At 39.3% G+C, this 22,473-nt stretch overlaps 1 pseudogene; it reads left to right on the forward strand.

The window, feature by feature from the left end:
- Positions 1-735: 735 nt before the first annotated feature.
- LOC132098272 (zinc finger MYND domain-containing protein 12-like) lies at positions 736-22,147 on the forward strand (annotated as a pseudogene).
- The last annotated feature ends 326 nt before the right edge of the window (positions 22,148-22,473 follow it).

The following is a 22,473-nucleotide window of genomic DNA, read 5'->3' on the forward strand; positions in this document are numbered from 1 at the left end:
TCAGTCTTTGGGTTATGTTCAGATGGATATATACAAGTATATTTTGAAAAACAAAATCGCTGCTTTACATTTTATTTGGACGTTAGATTGAAAAAAATAAATAAAAAAATAAGTTGCTGAAAAATAACCCATGTGACAACTAACCCAAATCTAGTGGTCAAGAAGGGAAAATTATACAGTTAGATTAATCATGGTTAAGTGAAGTTTTGTTTTAACGGAAATAGATAGGCCTACTATAGGCTAACCAAAGAGAATACGTCGAATATATATATATAAGTCTTAAAGAGACTTTGCTCTAACTTCATCGCCAGGTGGCTAGAGACTTGCAGATCCCGTTTGAACTATAAAATATACAATAATAACGAGATTGTAAATACAAAACTATAAGTCGTGTATAGGTATATGTGTGTGTATATATATATATATATATATATATATATACATATATAGCCTATATATAGTGTGTGTGTGTGTGTGTGTGTGTGTGTGTGTATATATATATATATATATATATATATATATATATATAAAACATTAAAATCGCAGGGGCAGACAAGTCCTCGTCAGCAGTCTCAATGGGAACCAATTTGAAAAACACTACTAACTCAGACAGAAAGGAACATTATTGCGTGAGCTTGAATTGTAATTGGAAAACTTTTAAAACGGCTTGCGGTTTTTTTTTTTAATTGAAGCACATTTTGAAGGTTGAAACAGCTGCGAGTACATTTATTTAGAATGTCGGCCACCATCAACCCACAAGCAAATCCTAAAGGAATAAAGAAGTTGTGCGAACTTTGCCAGAAACCTGCAAAACGTCAGTGCACAAAATGCCTGGTCACATTTTACTGTCCGTTCGGGTCTTTGTGTTTTTGTCTTTATATGAACCAACCAACCAAATCGGTGCCTTTTCAACTTTAAAAATTTGAAAAATATAAGTGTTTCAAACTGATTTTTTTCAATACCCATTAATTCAAGACATCTTAACATGACATGAAACTGTGTTGGGCCATCTCAAGATATGACATTTATTATTTTATGACTGTTTAATTATTTCATGTTTTGATATTTTCCTCAGTCCTGTTACTGACTAAAGTGATACTATATATACAGTGTTGGGGAAAGTTACTTTTAAAAGTAATGCCTTACAATATTGCGTTACTCCCTAAAAAAGTAACTAAATATGTTACTTAGTTACTTTTTATGGAAAGTAATGTGTTACATTACTTTTGCGTTACTTTCACGTTACTTTTTAAATATGAGCAGGGCTTGATTGTTTTTAATATAAGAAGTTCTATTTATAGCAAATGTAAAAGCCCTGTTAATAAAATGGGAATAGATACATTTGTGTTATTTAATATATTTAGTTATAGCAGGTTTGCGTCATATTCTGAGTTTGCATTTCACTGTTTTGATTAATTTTGATGAATACTAAATCTGTTTTGTTTTTTGTTTTTTTTGTGAGTGGGATGAATTAATGCACATTCACATTTAGTCTAGAACTACAGTAACATCATGTTCACACAGCGCACACAACGCCTCCATACTTCCGATTTCTCCCAATATGGGAACAGGAGGCTTGTCAGTCAAAAAATGGGAATACAAAGTAACTGGCGTTAAATTTTTGAAAAAGTAACTCAGATATTTTCTTGTAAATCAAAACGTAATGCGTTACTTTACTAGTTACTTGAAAAAAGTAATCTGATTACGTAACTCGCGTTACTTGTAATGCATTACCCCCAACACTGTATATATATAATACTTCCTATTACAAATATGCAACAGTTTGCACATATATAAGTAGTATTTTGGTCCATCTTTTCATTCAGATTTTTTCATATAAAAAAAAAAAATCTGTTTTATATCATAATCGCCATTCAAATTACTAAAAATGTCATATTTCAGGGATGACATCACACTACAATTAATAAATACAGGTCCTTCTCAAAAAATTAGCATATTGTGATAAAGTTCATTATTTTCCATAATGTAATGATAAAAATTAAACTTTCAAATATTTTAGATTCATTGCACACCAACTGAAATATTTCAGGTATTTTTTTGTTTTAATACTGATGATTTTGGAATACAGCTCATGAAAACCCAAAATGCCTGTCTCAAAAAATTAGCATATTTCATCCGACCAATAAAAGAAATGTGTTTTTAATCCAAAAAAAGTCAACCTTCAAATAATTATGTTCAGTTATGCACTCAATACTTGGTCGGGAATCCTTTTGCAGAAATGACTGCTTCAATGCGGCGTGGCATGGAGGCAATCAGCCTGTGGCACTGCTGAGGTGTTATGGAGCCCCAGGATGCTTCGATAGCGGCCTTAAGCTCATCCAGAGTGTTGGGTCTTGCGTCTCTCAACTTTCTCTTCACAATATCCCACAGATTCTCTATGGGGTTCAGGTCAGGAGAGTTGGCAGGCCAATGGAGCACAGTAATACCATGGTCAGTAAACCATTTACCGGTGGTTTTGGCACTGTGAGCAGGTGCCAGCTCGTGCTGAAAAACGAAATCTTCATCTCCATAAAGCTTTTCAGCAGATGGAAGCATGAAGTGCTCCAAAATCTCCTGATAGCTAGCTGCATTGACCCTGCCCTTGATAAAACACAGTGGACCAACACCAGCAGCTGACATGGCACCCCAGACCATCACTGACTGTGGGTAGTTGACACTGGACTTCAGGCATTTTGGCATTTCCTTCTCCCTAGTCCTCCTCCAGACCTTGATTTCCGAATGACATGCAAAATTTGTCCAAAAGTCCAGTGCTGCTTCTCTGTAGCCCAGGTCAGGCGCTTCTGCCGCTGTTTCTGGTTCAAAAGTGGCTTGACCTGGGGAATGCGGCACCTGTAGCCCATTTCCTGCACACGCCTGTGCACGGTGGTTCTGGATGTTTCTACTCCAGACTCAGTCCACTGCTTCCGCAGGTCCCCCAAGGTCTGGAATCGGTCCTTCTCCACAATCTTCCTCAGGGTCCGGTCACCTCTTCTCGTTGTGCAGCGTTTTTTGCCACACTTTTTCCTTCCCACAAACTTCCCACTGAGGTGCCTTGATACAGCACTCTGGGAACAGCCTGTTCGTTCAGAAATTTCTTTCTGTGTCTTACCCTCTCGCTTGAGGGTTTCAATGATGGCCTTCTGGTCAGCGGTCTTACCCATGATTGCGGTTTTGAGTAATGAACCAGGCTGGGAGTTTTTAAAAGCCTCAGGAATCTTTTGCAGGTGTTTATAGTTAATTAGTTGATTCAGATGATTAGGTTAATAGCTTGTTTAGAGAACCTTTTCATGATATGCTAATTTTTTGAGACAGGCATTTTGGGTTTTCATGAGCTGTATGCCAAAATCATCAGTATTAAAACAATAAAAGACCTGAAATATTTCAGTTGGTGTGCAATGAATCTAAAATATATGAAAGTTTAATTTTTATCATTACATTATGGAAAATAATGAACTTTATCACAATATGCTAATTTTTTGAGAACCTGTGTGTATACTTTGACAAAACATTTATTTTAAAAAGGTTGTTGTCCAAAATGCAGTATACTATGGTGAGATCTGTTTGACTGTCAAATGTAATTTTTCTTTTAAATATCAAATTAATGGCAGTAACAGGACTGAGCTCTCAATAACCAAGAGGGTCTTTATTGACCTATTGTTTGTCATTGCAGCTAATTGCATGCGTTATGAACTTATTTACGTACTACTTATATGGAACATTAGGCCATGACAATCTGCTTCCATATGAGAGGTAATCTAGAATTATAAAATTATAAATTATAGAATTATAAAAGCTCACGTTACTCCTCTCCTCATCAGGTTACACTGGCTACCAGTAGCCGCTCGCATCAAATTCAAGGTACTGATGCTAGCCTACAAGACGACCACTGGCACGGCACCAAAATACCTAAACTCACTGGTTAAATCTTATGTGCCCTCCAGAAGTTTGCGCTCTGCAAGTGAACGATGCCTTGTGGTGCCATCCCAAAGAAGTTCAAAATCACTCTCATGGACCTTTTCCTGGACTGTGCCGAGCTGGTGGAATGACCTCCCAATCTCAATTCGTACAGCTGAATCTTTACTCATTTTCAAGAAACATCTAAAGACTCATCTTTTTCGATAGCACTTAACCAACTAATACTAGCACTTTTCCTTTTCTTGTCTTTTCATTATTAAAAAAAAAACCTACCTATGCGTTCTATATTAGACTAACTGAGACTTGTCATGGCACTTGTATACTGTTGTTGTTCTCTTGTTGACCTGACTGCTTCTATTGTTCTCATTTGTAAGTCGCTTTGGATAAAAGCGTCTGCTAAATGATTAAATGTAAATGTATAGAAAAATACAACGATAGAAGATAACATATCTTTATTATCTTAATCCACAGGACATAACAAGGGTAAGTACTTTTAAAAACTGATTGTTTCTTGTATGAAATTTTTCTCTGGATCCTGGTCTCTACGAGTGCGATAGCGCCGTTGCTTCTCAGCGGCAGTTAATGGCATGTTACTAACAACTGTAAAAGTGTATAACAATGTAAGTGATGTTAATTCTATGCAAATAAGACAAAGTACAAAGTAAGGTGCATAAAAAATGATTCAGAAACAAACAATGGTAACTAAGCATGTGCTTGATGCTCATATGCTGCTGACTCATATGTCGCTGGTTTAAGCTCAATAACACACAAAGTAACCTTTATAAATGTCTATGTCCCTGAGTTGTTGTCCTAATCCTTAAATTGCATTTGAATGTTTTTCCCTACTAATAACAAATAAACCATCTATGACCTAGTTATGCCCCCTATTGCTCTGGTATAGTAACAGGACTGATGGTAACAATGATTTGATGGTAATATGCTAATTTCTAGCTAACAGGTCAATCTCAGAAAGGCACATGGTATGTTATATGAAAGGTTATTACTTATAGATTTTAGTAATATCAGGATTAATAAATAATTGTTTATATGTACACTTTAAATAATGGTAACAGGACTGATGTTGTATGCTGACCGCTCTCTAGCAATCCTGATAAAACATGAAAAATAGAATATTTAAGAAGAAAGAAACTTACCTATGCTTACACTGAGGAAACCACTTGCTCTAAATGATGTCATGTCCATGAAATGATGTCACTTCTGGTTTGTACCATTAGTTTATAGGGGGGTTTTGGTGTTAGTAACAGGACTGATATGAAATTAGGGGACAATGATAAAATTAATTATATTTCTAAGAAAATATATATATATTTATGTCAAAACCATTGCTTAACAATGAAATTACACTTGAGACAATATACAATTGTGAAAATTGTTTCATTTTACCAACATTTGATGGAAGTCGTGGCCTAATGCTTAGAGAGTCGGACTCGCAATCGAAGGGTTGTGAGTTCGAGTCTCTGGCCGGCAGGAATTGTGGGTGGGGGAGTGCATGTACAGTTCTCTCTCCACCCTCAATACCACGACTTAGGTGCCCTTGAGCAAGGCATCGAACCCCTAGCTGCTCCCCGGGCGCCGCAGCATAAATGGCTGCCCACTGCTCCGGGTGTGTGCTCACAGTGTATGTGTGTGTGTTCACTGCTCTGTGTGTGTGCACTTCGGATGGGTTAAATGCAGAGCATGAATTCTGAGTATGGGTCAGAATTTTACAAATGAGAAGTCCTGTTAAAAAGGAAGAACCATAGCGAGGGACAGGCCAAAATATTTACCCATAGCATATAACATGTGGTTTTAATTATTTAAAATGACATTTTATTGGCTTTTACCTGGTCTTATATTGATGCATATGATCTATAGCAACATTCAGTTTTTTAAAATACACATTTATTGGTTGTTAAAGCAACTTTAGAACTGATTATTTGTTAGAGACGCAAAATGTACCGATTTCACGGAATCAGCCCTGTGTTAACCAACAAGTAATATGTAATGCTTCATCGTGCAATTGCTCGTGTAGACAGCAGGTGGCACTGTAGACAAACAAGTCATGCGCACATTCTTCTTGGCCGAGTTACTGCAGAAATGGAAAGGTTGAACGAGTTTAAACAGCTGGAGGAGAAATTATGTGCAGAGGAAAGAGAATAGCCAGCCATGCGTGCTCAAAGCCAACCAGGAGAAAAGAGAAAGAAATATGACTGGAAAATGTATGTGTTTTGTGTGCATACGTTTTCACTTGCTGTTTTTAAAGACGCCACCATCCTCACAGCTCTCTACACGGTCTCACAGTGTCAACATGCAAATACATATCGATATATCTTGGACAGAACAGAATGTTCGTTGACGAGCAGCTCTTAAAGCGATAGTTAAATTAAATATGAAAATACTGTATTTACTCAGCTATTTTGTTTCGAACCTGAATGGCTTGCTTTATTTGGTGTCTGTTTCATGAAAGGAGACTGTGATACAATTTGGAACACGTTTGTGTGTGTGTGTGTGTGTGTGTGTGTGTGTGTGTGTGTGTGTGTTTGAGCACAGGTTTATGAGGCACAAATGTGTATAATGACATAGGTATTACAATGTAAAGATGGTATATGAGGACACTTCCTTTCTCGTAAACCAGATGGCCTAAAATCATATTAAATTGTGTGTGTGTGTGAAGGGTAGGTTTAGGGGAATGGTTAGGGTAAGGGGATAGAAAATAGTTTGTACAGTACCAAAACCATTACGCCTTTGCAGAGTACTGTAAACCATACCAACGTGTCTTCAGGACAAATTTGTGCCTAGAAATTAGCTAAATCTGACAAAACCTCCCAAAAACACCTTTTGGAATTGTCCAAGTTTTGAAAAACAGTATTTTAAAAACTACATAACTTTTTTAATGGTAAAATTGCATAAAGTTTTCTATTTGAACTCAGTTATGGTATTTATAACTAGCTGTATATGTCTCTGGAGTGTGTGTGTGTGTGTGTGTGTGTGTGTGTGTGTGTGTAGTAGTAGTAGTAGTAGTAACTCTGACCATCAGCAGACCAACTGGACCAGTATTAATGAAAAAGTTTGTCCGTTGCTGCTATCTATCCATGCACCTGCACCATTCGGCACACTGCCGTCCGACCGAGAGCACCACCACAAAGAAACATCGAAGAAACAGGTTTGTATGCACTCCAACTCATAAAATGGGACAAATGGAATGCCAGCAGGGCAGATATTTTAGTCTGTGTTTTGTGTGTTTTTGACACTAAAACATCTAGTAGAGATCGCTTATTCAGAGGCGCGGAGGTGGATGTCCAAGAGGTTCCAGGATGTTGTTACCGGCTGCTCTCCTATTCCTGCGCTGGGCCATGTGAGTGTATGGATCCTGTGCTGTTGAACTGGTACCAGCTTATCTATGCTCGCACAGGCTAATATAGGTGAGACATACATAGAAACACAATGCCATACTAATTTTAAATCTCTCTTAAGCTGAGAACACACTACACGATTGTCATGCTGATTATGAATGAATTTTTGTATTGATCGTGCCCAGTCGAACCGTGTCTGTTCCAGTTCGGCTCAGTTGCTGTTTGCAATTGTCAGAAAAAGTTGCATAGTGTGTGCTGTCTAAAGATTATAATGTTAGAATTCAAGAACCAGTTGTTGCCAGTCGTTTTCACAAAGATTTTTTTTAACACATTTAATATTTGGGACTGCCACCAGCGATTGTATGCAGCTATGCTATGAAGATGTGTTCACTGTCAAAATCATTTAGGATTCAATTTGTCATTTTGTAATATATTTTTTCTTGATTACAAGTTTTTGTTGTGATTTATTTATTTATTGACTTTCTTTTAATTCATCAGTTAACTGCAAATTAAATGTTTTTTCTGCAAAATATAGACTAGCCAATAAATTGGCAGTGATTTCTCTCATTTTAAAGATTATAAAGAATTTTTTTTATTTTGATCTGCAGTCTAATAAAAGTCTATTGGCCTATATATAGACTACAGGCTAATTCCATTTTTCTTAACCTTTAACCTCTTAAAATTTGTTATCAAGAATTTTAAATCAACTTAGGCTAGGCTAACAAATTTTCTTCACAATGAATATACAAACATAATTAACAGTATTTTTCTATTCTTCAATACTAAGTTTTCATAAAGAAATCATAAATCAGTTAAATTATTTAATAAAATTATTATATATTTTTTTAATTATATATAATAATTTTGTCAAATGGATGAATTTATTAAATAAAGTTTTACTTCCTTTGTAACCTGGAAAGCTGTAATAAAAAATTGCCTAACATTACAGTTTTTACTTAGAACAAATTCATTTTTAATCCCCAATTTTAGACATACATGAGATAATATATTGTTGCTTGACTAAACGTTTAAAAATAGAGCTAGAAATGTTGAGAAGAACTAGGTATAAAATCTACTTAATGCAAAACATGTTCAAGACACATTGCTGTGACATTAGAAACATCAACACAGCAGGAAAGCTAATGTTTTCTGTTATATTAAACACAAACTAAGAAAAGTGGGATAAAACAAACCCGTGTTGTCTGCAGTGTTGTCTTTGGAGGAGCAGGAGTGGCTGAGGGAGTGTGGTAGATGCTGCGGTTTTCGTGAGGGTTTTTGGCACAGTGGTTAATCAGAAAAATAAAAAATAGCACATCATGCTGAAAAGGTTGCAAACCCGTTCTGACAGAACACCTTCTCCCAGCACAACGAAACAAAACCAATAAAACTTGTTACAAACAAGGCATTTGTTGCATCCATTAGGGACATAATTACTGATTATAATGACTTATACTGTCTTTTTAGCATTGCGTATCATGGTGCATAAACAGAAAACTGTATCTGCATTTGTGATGGGAGAAACAACTAACAACAAGTCTGGCCTACACTGCTCAAAACTCGCGTTTGAATAATCATTGGCAAATTATTTGAATATAAAACACGTACTTACAGACACTGAGTCAGAAGCGCCAGACTGTCTTTGCAAAGTTAGAACTGCCCCACTTTATAGGAACAGCCTTTGTGCCACAGATGCATTGTAGGGGGTCTTGGTCTCAGTTCAGCTCCTCCTACATGGCACAAGGCAGCCCCAGCTCAAAGGAGGAAGTTGGTAGTCAACGAGGTGCAAAAGCAGGAGGAGAGGATGAGGTGTGTAAAGGCCATTTCCCAGGCCAAGCAGGGAGAATGGATGAGGTGGGAGAGTGTGGAACAACGCAAGATTGGCTGGCAAGACCTATGGTCAATGGAACAGAGCAGGATCAGTTTCCTCATCAGGTCAACATATGATGTTCTCCCATCACCACAGAACCTAAACATCTGGGTAGGAGAGGATCCCTCATGTCCTTTGTGTTCATCACCTGCAACATTAAGGCATATTTTGACAGGATGTAAGGTGGCTCTTAGCCAAGGACGGTTTACTTGGCGCCATGACCAGGTGCTGCGATGTTTGGCCTTAGCATTGGAAGACAAGCGTAACATGACCAATAAGTTGCCACCTGTTCAACATTACACCCAAAAGACAACATTCCTACGCCCAGGAGAGCAACCACCAAGAAAAGGTGTTAAAACCAATTCTCGCCCAGGACAACTGGAAGCTGCTAGAGACTGGAAAATGCTGGCAGATGTTGGTCAACGGCTTATTTTTCCACCTGAGATTGCCACCACTAACCTTCGACCAGATATTGTCTTGTGGTCTGGATCAGCACGCCTCGTTCACCTGATAGAGTTAACAGTGCCATGGGAGGATGCTGTAGATGAGGCGTATGAGAGGAAGAAACTGCGGTATGCTCAACTAGCCACTGAAGCGGAACAGCGAGGATGGAGAGTCCGGGTTTACCCAGTGGAAGTGGGTTGTCGAGGATTTGTGGCACACTCTACAACCCGGTTTCTCAGAGACGTCGGATTCAGCGGCCAAGAGTTGCGTCGCACAGTGAAGAACTTAGCTGAAGCAGCAGAGAGGAGCAGCAACTGGCTGTGGTTGAGACGAAAAGATTCTGGCTGGGGATCTCAAGCACAATAGAAAGAAAGAAACGCTGATGTACAGGAAAGTAAGCTGGGCTGAGTTGAGTGGGGGACGGAGGGGGGTGATGCTGGGACGCCAGCATCACCGTCGAGCCCTCTTGAGGTGTCGTGGGCTAGTCGACGAAACACTGAGGATGGAAGGTGCCCACTTGAAGACCCCAGAGATGTACCCTACTTAGCTCAATCCAGACAGTTGTCATGGTGATGCGCTGGGGAGGCCGCAATATGGTTGATCCCGGAGCCAGCATCGCAGCCGTTGTGTGTGCTGATGCGCCAGGGAGGCAAAATAAGCTGATCCCTGGAGCCAGCATTACACTTCAGCCGTCAATACCAAACAGAAGGATATCTATCATCATATGGAAGGAAACATAAATGGATGGAGACACATATGGATCACATTAGTTTACTGTAAAGCTACGTCTTAGTTGGTGCTTATCTTGGCGAGAGCCAAGTTCAAATCAGCATGAAGTTTTAACATCTACTCTCGTGTAATGGAAATCATGAAGATCTGGATACGTCCAGTGACTGCTGTGAATAGTGCAGCTGGCAACAAGGGAAAGACCTAGTGACAGCCTGGAGAGACAGCTGACAGGAGGAAAGACTCCATTGGGGCTGGTAAGGGTTAGCTACCCTTGTTGGCAGTATCCACCTCTGTGCTTACAGGATGCTGGAGACACCCGCCCAAGGCTTCTAAGAAATTAAAAAGGAAAATACCCCTAGAGTCTGCGAGAGCGGGGGCGGAAGATGACTCAACGTTGGACAACACGGTTAACGACTTAGGAACGGAAACGGATATGAGTATGGAGAGTACTTCACAAAAGACTAGTTCAAGATCTGCAGTTAGCAAAGACATGGAGCTCCAGGTTTGTGTCTGCGGCTGGAGCAAGGCGACAACGGTCAGGGGTTTGAAGATTCATCAAGGGAAAATGAAATGCTTGAGGGAGAAGGGACAAGGGCCTCGCATTGATCAGTACTTCTTACGAAGTCAGTCGAATGAAATCCAGCGACAGGAAGCAAACCACAGTTCGCAGGATATCAGCACCCCTGTCATAGACGTGAGGAGGACTTGCATGGACACAGTTAGTGATGAACCTAATGATCCTTGTGAACCCGGTCAGACAAATCAGCATAAGAGAGAAAAGAACCTCAAAGGGCACAGGCCTGGAGTTAAATGGCCAAGAGCTTGTGAGAAAACTGAATGGGACACAGTAAACACAGATCTCTGCTTTGCATTGGGAAGATTAAGTGGAACAGTTGAAAAGAAGCTGGATAAATTTGGGGACATCATCTACGCATATGGAAGTGAGAGGTTTGGAGTTGAAAAAAGGAAGGAAAAAGTACATACTATTCCTGGAAAGTCTAGACGGCTGCAGGAGATTGAAGGCTTAGTTAGAGAAAGGAGACAGCTGAGGAAGCAATGGAGAAGAGCAGAACAAAGTCAGAAGGAGGGACTCAATCTCTTACAAAGGGCCATAAAAGATAAGCTTGCAACATTGCGCAGAGCTGAGCGCCTACGGAAACGCTACAAAAAGAAGGAGCGTGCGAGAGCTAACTTTTATAAAGACCCATTCAAATTTGTAAAGAAGTTATTCACCAGTGAGAAGAATGGCACACTAAAAGCATCTAAGGTTGAGCTGGAGAGATATTTGGAGGAAACACATACAGATTCAAAAAGGCAGGAGCCTATGTCAATTCCGTCAGACATCCCACCTATCAATCCACCAGAATACCAAATGGAGGACTGTGCACCTAAGTGGAGAGAAGTAGAGCAAGCTGTGAAAAAAGCAAGGGCTTCATCATCTCCAGGGCCTAATGGAGTTCCGTACAGAGTGTACAAGAGTGCTTCAGGAGTTCTACGAATTCTGTGGAAATTGATGAAAGTGGCATGGGAAAAACAGGTTGTACCAAGAGCATGGCGCCGAGCAGGTGGAGTCTTTATACCTAAAGAAAAAGAGTCTACAAGCATCAGTCAGTTTCGTCCCATTTCCCTATTAAACGTTGAAGGCAAGATTTTCTTCAGCATTATTGCTCAGAGATTGTCAACTTACCTATTAAAGAACTGCTTCATTGACACTTCAATACAAAAAGCGGGCATTCCAGGTTTCCCAGGATGCTTAGAACACATCAATGTGATCTGGCAACAAATTCAATCAGCCAAAAAGGAGAGGAAGGAGCTCCATGTGACATTCCTGGATTTGGCTAATGCATATGGTTCAGTGCCACACGAACTTCTTTGGGCAGCATTTGATTTGTTTAGTGTACCGATGACAATAACAAATTTAGTGAAAGCCTACTTTGGAGATTTGCAATTTAGTTTTTCAACTTCAGAATTCAGCACTACATGGCAATGCCTAGAGGTTGGAATAATGGCAGGATGCACCATTTCTCCACTGGCTTTTACCATGGCAATGGAAGTAATCATTAGGGCATCAAAATGGGTAGTCGGAGGAGAGCGCTTGGCTTCTGGAATGCGACTACCACCAATTCGAGCATACATGGATGACATGACAACCATGACTACAACAGTAGCCTGCACTAATCGTTTATTGGGCAAATTAACCAATAATATTGAATGGGCACGAATGCAATTCAAGCCCACTAAATCAAGGAGCATCTCTATAATCAAAGGCAAAGTAGTAGATAAAACATTCTTCATTAATGGTGAGGCAATACCAACAGTGTCTGAGAAGCCAGTGAAGAGTCTTGGGAGATGGTACGACGGGGATCTAAAGGACACAGTTCGTGTGGGAGAAGTTAGACAACAAGCAGTGGAAGGGTTGAAGAGCATAGACAGCTGCGCTCTACCAGGCAAACTTAAACTCTGGTGCTTTCAGTTTGGTCTACTGCCGAGGTTGCTGTGGCCACTGACTGTGTATGAGGTTTCTTTGACAACAGTAGAGAAGCTGGAAGCTTTAATCAGTTCATACATCAGGAAATGGTTGGGAGTTCCACGCTGCCTCAGCAGAGTGGGACTTTATGGTAAAGGAATTCTGCAGCTACCAGTCTCCGCTCTAACCGAGGAGTTTAAGTGCGCCAAGGTCAGACTGGAAATGACATTAGTAGAGTCACGCGACAAATGCGTAAGGGAAGCAGCACCTGTGTTGAAAACTGGAAGAAAGTGGGCGGCAAAGAAAGCTGTGCAAGATGCAAAGGCTGCCCTTCGAATTGGTGATATCATTGGGCAAGTTCAGCATGGAAGAGGGGGTCTTGGTCTCAGTTCAGCTCCTCCTACATGGCACAAGGCAGCCCCAGCTCAAAGGAGGAAGTTGGTAGTCAACGAGGTGCAAAAGCAGGAGGAGAGGATGAGGTGTGTAAAGGCCATTTCCCAGGCCAAGCAGGGAGAATGGATGAGGTGGGAGAGTGTGGAACAACGCAAGATTGGCTGGCAAGACCTATGGTCAATGGAACAGAGCAGGATCAGTTTCCTCATCAGGTCAACATATGATGTTCTCCCATCACCACAGAACCTAAACATCTGGGTAGGAGAGGATCCCTCATGTCCTTTGTGTTCATCACCTGCAACATTAAGGCATATTTTGACAGGATGTAAGGTGGCTCTTAGCCAAGGACGGTTTACTTGGCGCCATGACCAGGTGCTGCGATGTTTGGCCTTAGCATTGGAAGACAAGCGTAACATGACCAATAAGTTGCCACCTGTTCCATCAAAACATTACACCCAAAAGACAACATTCCTACGCCCAGGAGAGCAACCACCAAGAAAAGGTGTTAAAACCAATTCTCGCCCAGGACAACTGGAAGCTGCTAGAGACTGGAAAATGCTGGCAGATGTTGGTCAACGGCTTATTTTTCCACCTGAGATTGCCACCACTAACCTTCGACCAGATATTGTCTTGTGGTCTGGATCAGCACGCCTCGTTCACCTGATAGAGTTAACAGTGCCATGGGAGGATGCTGTAGATGAGGCGTATGAGAGGAAGAAACTGCGGTATGCTCAACTAGCCACTGAAGCGGAACAGCGAGGATGGAGAGTCCGGGTTTACCCAGTGGAAGTGGGTTGTCGAGGATTTGTGGCACACTCTACAACCCGGTTTCTCAGAGACGTCGGATTCAGCGGCCAAGAGTTGCGTCGCACAGTGAAGAACTTAGCTGAAGCAGCAGAGAGGAGCAGCAACTGGCTGTGGTTGAGACGAAAAGATTCTGGCTGGGGATCTCAAGCACAATAGAAAGAAAGAAACGCTGATGTACAGGAAAGTAAGCTGGGCTGAGTTGAGTGGGGGACGGAGGGGGGTGATGCTGGGACGCCAGCATCACCGTCGAGCCCTCTTGAGGTGTCGTGGGCTAGTCGACGAAACACTGAGGATGGAAGGTGCCCACTTGAAGACCCCAGAGATGTACCCTACTTAGCTCAATCCAGACAGTTGTCATGGTGATGCGCTGGGGAGGCCGCAATATGGTTGATCCCGGAGCCAGCATCGCAGCCGTTGTGTGTGCTGATGCGCCAGGGAGGCAAAATAAGCTGATCCCTGGAGCCAGCATTACACTTCAGCCGTCAATACCAAACAGAAGGATATCTATCATCATATGGAAGGAAACATAAATGGATGGAGACACATATGGATCACATTAGTTTACTGTAAAGCTACGTCTTAGTTGGTGCTTATCTTGGCGAGAGCCAAGTTCAAATCAGCATGAAGTTTTAACATCTACTCTCGTGTAATGGAAATCATTACTGGTTCAGGAAACAGTCCTCATCCTCCATAAAATGTGTGGCACACAAATATTTGGGCAGATTTCTAGTTATGTCTTCTTTTGGACGACCAAAGAAAGTAGTTTCACTTTCACAATGAAACATACAGTGTCTCCACAAAATGGTAGCTGTGGCAACACTGAGAATAAAAGTTACACTTTCTTTCTTTGCATGAACATTTGGGCAGCGTTATGCAAATCATCCCACTTAGTGATGTAGACATGTGGGGGCGTGTTTGAATGAGCCATTTTAGGGGCGTGTGGTAGACTCTTAACTTTTATAAAGAATATTTCTTTGGATTCAAGATTTTAGTCTTTGCAACTTTACAGATCTTCATTATGCACCATACATATCAGCTTAACACTCCAAAGAGAAAGGAAAATGTGAAATCTCATCATATGACCCCTTTAAGATCCATTAGATTTAAAGCCACTGGTAGACTTCACAGTTTGCTTCACTTTCTCAACCTCTCTGGAGGCTGGCAGCCAATAACTTCCACTTCAGGAGAGAATGGAAAATGTTTGCTAAAATCTGAGGCTGGCAGAGAGCCCTGTTTACTTCCTGTGGGACGGTCTATTGGTGGGCTCAAGGGCGGTGCTTGGACATGAACTGTAGAGAGAGACAATTGTTATGTAATTCAGGATGTGGCAGACTGGTCATGCAGATGTGTACTGAGTAAAAAACTCTTACATTGAAAGCTCTTTGTCATGAGCTGCAACTCCGTTTCTGTGAAGAGAAACTGTGCATTAAAATGCATCTGGTATTAACAAACAACCTCACTGTATTTATAACATTAATATTAAGAACATTCATAAATTAAAGTTTTTAATTCAAATAAATGTTGTTTTCATTTTAACTATATTATAATGAATTAAGTTTTATAAAAACCCTTAAATCTTGTATGGTCATTAAAAGTTTGCAGGGTTGTTTTTCTTCTGTGCATATTAAGAATAAAAGGTTTTAAAGACAGAAATATAGCTTTGTCTTCATGGATTTACACTTGCACTCATCTTCTCACAACTAGAGAGACTGCAGACAAGATGACATTTCCAGTAAGTGAATATAGTGAGCAGCTGATGCTCACTGGATTTTATGGTGGATTCAGTGGATTTCTTGGGAGTGAACATGGAATGGTTTTGATGATGACAATGGCCCTAGGAATGGCCAACTCCCTGGGCACTGCACTGTTGAATTAGGGAGCGGATTGAGACACACCCCTGATAATTAAGCTTCTGTCTATGTGGATAGATGCGATGCTTTGTATGCTGAGAATTCACAGTGGCAGCTTTCATCTTCTGTTTGACAGAGAAGCAATCCAGACAGGAATCTTTAAAACACTGGAAGAAAGAACTTCTAATAGCTAGGCTCACTTAAATTCAAGAGGCATCAAGAAACTCTTGTTCATTAATTTTGTTGATGTGTGTTTAGGTTTAGGTTCTCTCTCCCAGGCACATGAGTATCTGTCTAAGGCCGAGTGGACAGTAGTGAAAACACCAGGCTGCAGTCACACTGTCCTTCATCAGCTACACAGAACCCTGGGCCGCCTGCATTCTGCCATGGGAAAATACACATCTGCTCTCGCTCACTTTGCCAATGACGTGAGTCCTAAAACATGTGGAACACTGTAATTGGATTGCATGTACATAATTTTCTGCTATGACTCATTGCTGATGTGTGTCTGTGTGGTAATATATATTAGGATATTGTTAAGAATATTGCAAGGCCCTTTGAAATATGTAATTCTGATTGGTCAATTGGGGCGTACTGGCATTTATAAATGTACCAAATTTTTATTAAATGATTTATTCATGTGTGTATTAACTGTATATAACTGACTATATGTTTTTTTCCTATGTGTAGGTGTACTATGCCAGTGAGATTTGGGCAGATTATGCCAGTGAGGTTTGGGCAGCACAGTGATTTCTGGAGGTTATTTCCTTATGGCTGATGTGTTTCTGAAGCAGAACAAGCCTGACATTGCCCATTCGCTCAGTAGGCAAACCCACCATAAACACACATTGAGACATCTGTCTCTGTGAAATATCTTTCACTCTATTGTATGCGGGTGTACAGGTGGCAAATTCATGGCTAACTCACTTGTGTAAGCTGATGGATGGGATCAGTTGGAGCTGCACTCAACCAGAGTGTTTTAGTGAGTGGCATAAAGACAGTAAACCTCCACAAATGCAATTTAATTTTCTGAACACCCCACAGCATTAATGACATATTTAACTTCCTGAAAAACATATTTTCCCACCTCAGGTATCAAATCCCTATTATTATTGTTCATTATTTTAAGATATGGGCACTATTAATCTTCAACCCTGTTATGGACACTATGGGAGCTTTCTGAATATGATCATAAAATGTATTTGTGATGAATTCAACATTTTCCTGTTAATCAGATGTCCCTCACACTAATTCAGTATTTACAAATATAAAATTACATAAAATCTCACAGTTTTGCTATACTAAAGCCTGAAATTGAATTTTGTGTGACATCAACCTCATAATTTTTGCTCAAAGAAGTGGGTAAACTTCAGAATTTTAACTAAAATCAGTTTTCTTATAATTGCATTGAACATTTCAGACTGAGTTCAAAAAACATTAAATAACTTTTTCATAAACTTGAGACTAGGGTAACGGGGTTGACGATGGTCATGGGGTTGAAGAGACAAATACAACTTAACATATAAATAGTTGTTTTTTTACTCAAATTCACTGTAAGATTTTCTATAAACACTGTATTTCATTATGTGACCAAGAAAGACAACAGATATAAATTGCAACTGAACTGAATTTTATTAACCCGACTGCAGTTAAACAACAATAACATAGCATACATTAGAAGATAATAAACTGACTCAATAGGTCATGAAAATAAAACATATAACTTGTGTGGCATTCAATATATGGCCCACACCTCTTTCAAGAGCTCCACATGGAGAAGCAAATAAAGAACACAGGCTCTGGTTTTCCACCAACATACAACAACCCTGTATAATGCATCCAGAAAGTATTCACAGCGCTCCACTTTTTCATAACATAACATTTTGTTTTGTTACAACCTTGTTCCAAAATGGATTTAATCATTTTCCACAACATTCTAAAAACAATACCCCATAATGTCAATGTGAAAGAAGTTTGTTTGAATCTTTGCTAATTTATTAAAAGAAGAAAAAAAAAATCACATGTACATAAGTATTCATAAGTATTGCCATGATACTCAGAATTGACCTCATGCATCCTGTTTTAACTGATCATCCTTGAGATGTTTCTACAACTTGTTTGGAGTCTACCTGTGGTAAATTGAGTTGATTGGACATGATTTGGAAATGCAAACACCTGTCTATATAAGGTCCCACAGGTAACAGTGCATGTCAGAGCACAAACCAAGCCATGTGAAGTCCAAGGTATTGTCTGTATACCTCCGAGACAGAATTGTATCAGGGTACAGATCTGAGAGATCTGAAAACTGATTCAACGACACTCCCCACTGACACTCCCTTTCCAACTTTGTTCACGTTGTCATTATGGGGTATTGTTTGTTGAATTTACTGAACACTGAGATGTGAAAATCTAGGACGAACACATGTGTGTGCACACACACACACATAGCTTTGACATGGACATTACAACATTCAACATATGCATGTGGTATAAGATACTTGATCAAATATAATAATTAATTTAAATTACTGAATAAATTCAGAACTAAAGTGTTAACAACACAACCCAATTATGATCAAATGGGGGTTGAGTGTGACGGGGTTGTGATTTTCTGCTCAAAACGGCCCCTGCCCTAGATGTAGTGAATAACAGAAGAGCTCATGGTATGCATGATATTAAGAAATTATGTATGTTAAAATAAAAAAGGATAATTTTCACAAGTAATCGTTTTCTATCTTTATTTGATGTAATTAAGATGTAATGAGTTATTAAGCTTGATAATCACAATATCACAATATTATTTATGTTATAGTTATAAAAGAAGGTGATAACTTGCTCACAAGTCTGCTCATAATGATGTTCAGAAGAGTTGTATGGTGTCACTTGACTTCCTATTAATGATGTCACATAAGGATCAGTTCATTATTTTTAATGGGGCGAGAATGATTGTGTAATGGGGTTGAGGGGTTACTGAGGTACCACTGCCAGATGCAGTTAGAAATGTACTAGAAACAAGCCTATCGCAAGACATCTGGAAGGGGGGGGGGGCACCTGGGGTGGACAGACAAATTTTGGGTGGGGGGGGGGGGTGCTGGTGCCACCCCTGGCCTCCATGTAGACATGCCCCTGTTTATTGTCCAAAGATGCATTAAATTAATCACTTATAGTAGAATGTAGAATATTACAAAAGATTTTTGTCAATTGGATGCTGTTGTTTAGCATTTTCTATTTATGAAAGAACCCTGGAAACCCTGGTTTCCCCCAAAATCATCTGTTTTAAACATCGGTAATAATAAGAAATGCCTTGAGCACCAAATCGTATTAGAATCATATTACAATGATTTGCAGTCTCTCCAAAACTGTCCATAGTATTTTGATAATATTCATTCAGATAATTGAGCTGGCCAGGGCAGATGTTAAAATTCATCCTGGTGCTCCAAATATTCAGGTTTTAAGATCATGACAACATTTTTTTTGGTGTGCCTATTATTAGTGTTTTAGCTTTTTCATGAATGCCGGCTTTGTGAAGTTCTCTGTGGTGCGTTTTTGTGGAAATACTGTCTTCAATTGTGCATATTGAGGTTTGCTGTCACTTTGCAGAAGTAGTTCTATGTTGTTTCGACACAGACCTTCTTAATGTTGACAGTCCCTATCATGCATTTTCTTTTTCTGCCCACTGTTCTTCTTCTCTAATGAAGTCTTGCTGTGCTTTGTGTATGCATTCATAATGAAAAAGACTGTTGTTCCTAAAACAATTGGGCCATTAAGTTTACAGACGCTCCTGTTAAACAGGCTCCTCTGATGCTCACTCACTTCAAAGACGGCTTTTAATATAGATATATTAAAAATAATTCAAATGAATAAATTAATTTCTATTACGCTTTGAACTTGCAAATAAAAACTTTATTTTAATATGTTATCTATATACATTTAAATTGTTTATGGTAGCATGAAATGTCACATCTGTATGGTGTGGATTTCATTAATCATAATCTTTTATAGCAGCCTGTACAGTCATGATTGTATGTATTGTGTATTGTTTGTAGTTTGTATGAGGTTAGCGTTATATTTAGAGCCATGAGGTTGTGTCCTAGAGCAAAACCTAGTTCATTCCACTGATAACTGAGATCAAACATGACACAGCCCCGAGTACGTGCGGCGCTTCTGCCCTAGTTCTCTCTCTAAGCCTATTAACCTCAGCGGTGTTTTGGCTAAGTCTTACAGTGACGTGGCTGGCTTTGCTCAGTGAGGCGGGCTGACTGGTCAGTACGCTTGATCCTTCCTGCTCTCTGGCCTCATGCTGACTGACCCGGGGTCAGTAGACTGGCGCCGGTTCCGCCCTCTGGCCAGCCACATCATATTATAACTTCTGACCAGATGACTCTATAGCAGGAAACAGCTAAGCCAGGCTTGCTCTGCATGTCCTAGTGGATGTGCCTGCACAGAGCAACAGCAACAAGCATGACCTGGTATCAATCAGGGACACAGACTAGCCAGTTTTTTTCTTTTTGTCTCTGTAGGGCAGTGGTCAGTGAAGCCTAACACCAAACTATTTTCACTGTTCAGTCAAGCAACTCAGTCACTCTTTACAATAGTTTAATTTGGTGACATTTGGTAGTGTATTCTCAGCATTATTATTCTTACTTAGTTTATAAATTAATACATTTAATGTTAAATCTGCATAATGTTAATTTTTAATAATAATGTTTATTTATAAAAATACTATTGTTTGTTTGGAATGCATGAACTTTAATTTTAGAAAATAACAAATAAACTGATATAAGCTAACACTTATAAATTATTGAAATGTTATTACAGTTTTAAATAATTTTTCTTTTAAAAAACATGAAAATTTAAAAATAAAACGATTTATTTTTGTGATGGCAAAGCTAAATTTACAACAGTCACATAATCCTTAAGAAATCATTCTAATATGCTGATTTGCTGCTCAAGAAACAGTTCTTATTATCATTGTTCAAAACTTGTTTTCTTGGAAACCTTGATACATTTTTTCATGATACTTTAATGAAGAACTTTTACATGGAAATAAAAGTGTTTCTTTAAAAAATAATCTCACTGACCAGTCTCATCTCACTGAACCATAGTGTAAATATGATGAAACATTTTTATGCAGTAAAATTATTTGGAAACATTAGTTATAGATGTGATTGTTGGTAGATTACTGAACTGGCACCAGGGAGAACTAATGCTTCTCCTAATGGACCAAGCTGGCATGGTTATCAGTCAATTCAGATGATCATAAGGAATAAGGGATATATTTCAAAACACTAGATAGTAGATCACGTTGCTGAATATCTCCTAGAGATTTTTCAACAGAATTCATCATTCAGCCTCAGAAAGATCTGGCTTCTCAGAATCCAACTGCTGCACTCACCTGTGACTATTATAGCTGACTTGATCTTCCTCTTTTGTTTGTAGATGAGGCCCAGTGTGTGGAGGCTGATCAGTTGTTGAGATGTATCTTAGAGTTTGAGGAACAGTGTGTGAAGCCTCGCCCTGACCAGTCAGCCATGTTGGCTCATTCTCTGGCTATGCACTGGTGGTTACTATGCAACAACTACATCAAGGTAAACAATAAAGATTGACTAATTAAAGTATTCAATTCAGACACTTCATGAGATACATTTACAGTATGCTCCTGAATTCAACACTCATCTCCTCAACAGTACCCAGCGTATCCAAATCATAGTAAATATGATAGTTTAATTGAATGTGCTGAAATGGAACATTTGAATACCATTGACTTGGATGGAGTTGAGCTGTGAACATGTTTCAATAAGTGCTTTTGACTTCAGTGCAGATTAACACTAAAGACTAAAGCCATGATGGAAATTGACAGTCTGACTGTTCCATTGCTATTCTGGTTGTAATGGGATTCTTTTAAGATTCCTCCTACATCCCCCTACTACAGCTTAAATCCTCTGTTCTTATCGCACGCTTGTTCAGCCTCCCAGCTCTCATATCAAACTACAACGAAACTCCCTGATTTATCACTTCACAGCTCCTGAGCTCTTATATCAAACTGTTAACATCCCAATATTCAATCAGCTACACTATTCTCCCTAAATTAAACAGCTAAACTTGCCACACTATCATATAAATAGCTGATATTGTTTAGCAAATTTTCTGTTTAGAAACTAGATTGTCTTTTGTTTTTGGTATATATTCCTTGTATGTCTGTGTATGTAGGCTTTGGAGTATGAGAAGAAGGCTGAGGTGTTGATCCAGGGGTTAAATGAGCAAAACACACTGAGAGTCAATCCATAATCTACTACAACATGCTGAAAAACACTTGGAATGAGACTGGCCACTAATCTACATACCAAAAACAAAAAAATCAAAAAGGACCACAATATACAGCACAGCAACAGTGTTTTTACACTGTACAGTGTTCATATTCATTCATTCATTAAATCAATGGATAGTATGAGATTTTAATTAAGATGGTCATATTTGCTAAATTTTCTCAATAGCGATGTATGAAGCAGAGCTTACACTCAAGTTACTTTAAAACCAAGCAGCTTTCTGTTGGTCAACGCAGGTAATTTGTGACCAACTCAGCCCAAACGAGTGGATTCCTATTAAAATGACTGGAATCTGCCTTCGAAAATTTGCAGAACAACAGTA

This window comes from Carassius carassius, chromosome 21 (genome assembly GCF_963082965.1).
Source record: "Carassius carassius chromosome 21, fCarCar2.1, whole genome shotgun sequence".
Taxonomy (NCBI): domain Eukaryota; kingdom Metazoa; phylum Chordata; class Actinopteri; order Cypriniformes; family Cyprinidae; genus Carassius; species Carassius carassius.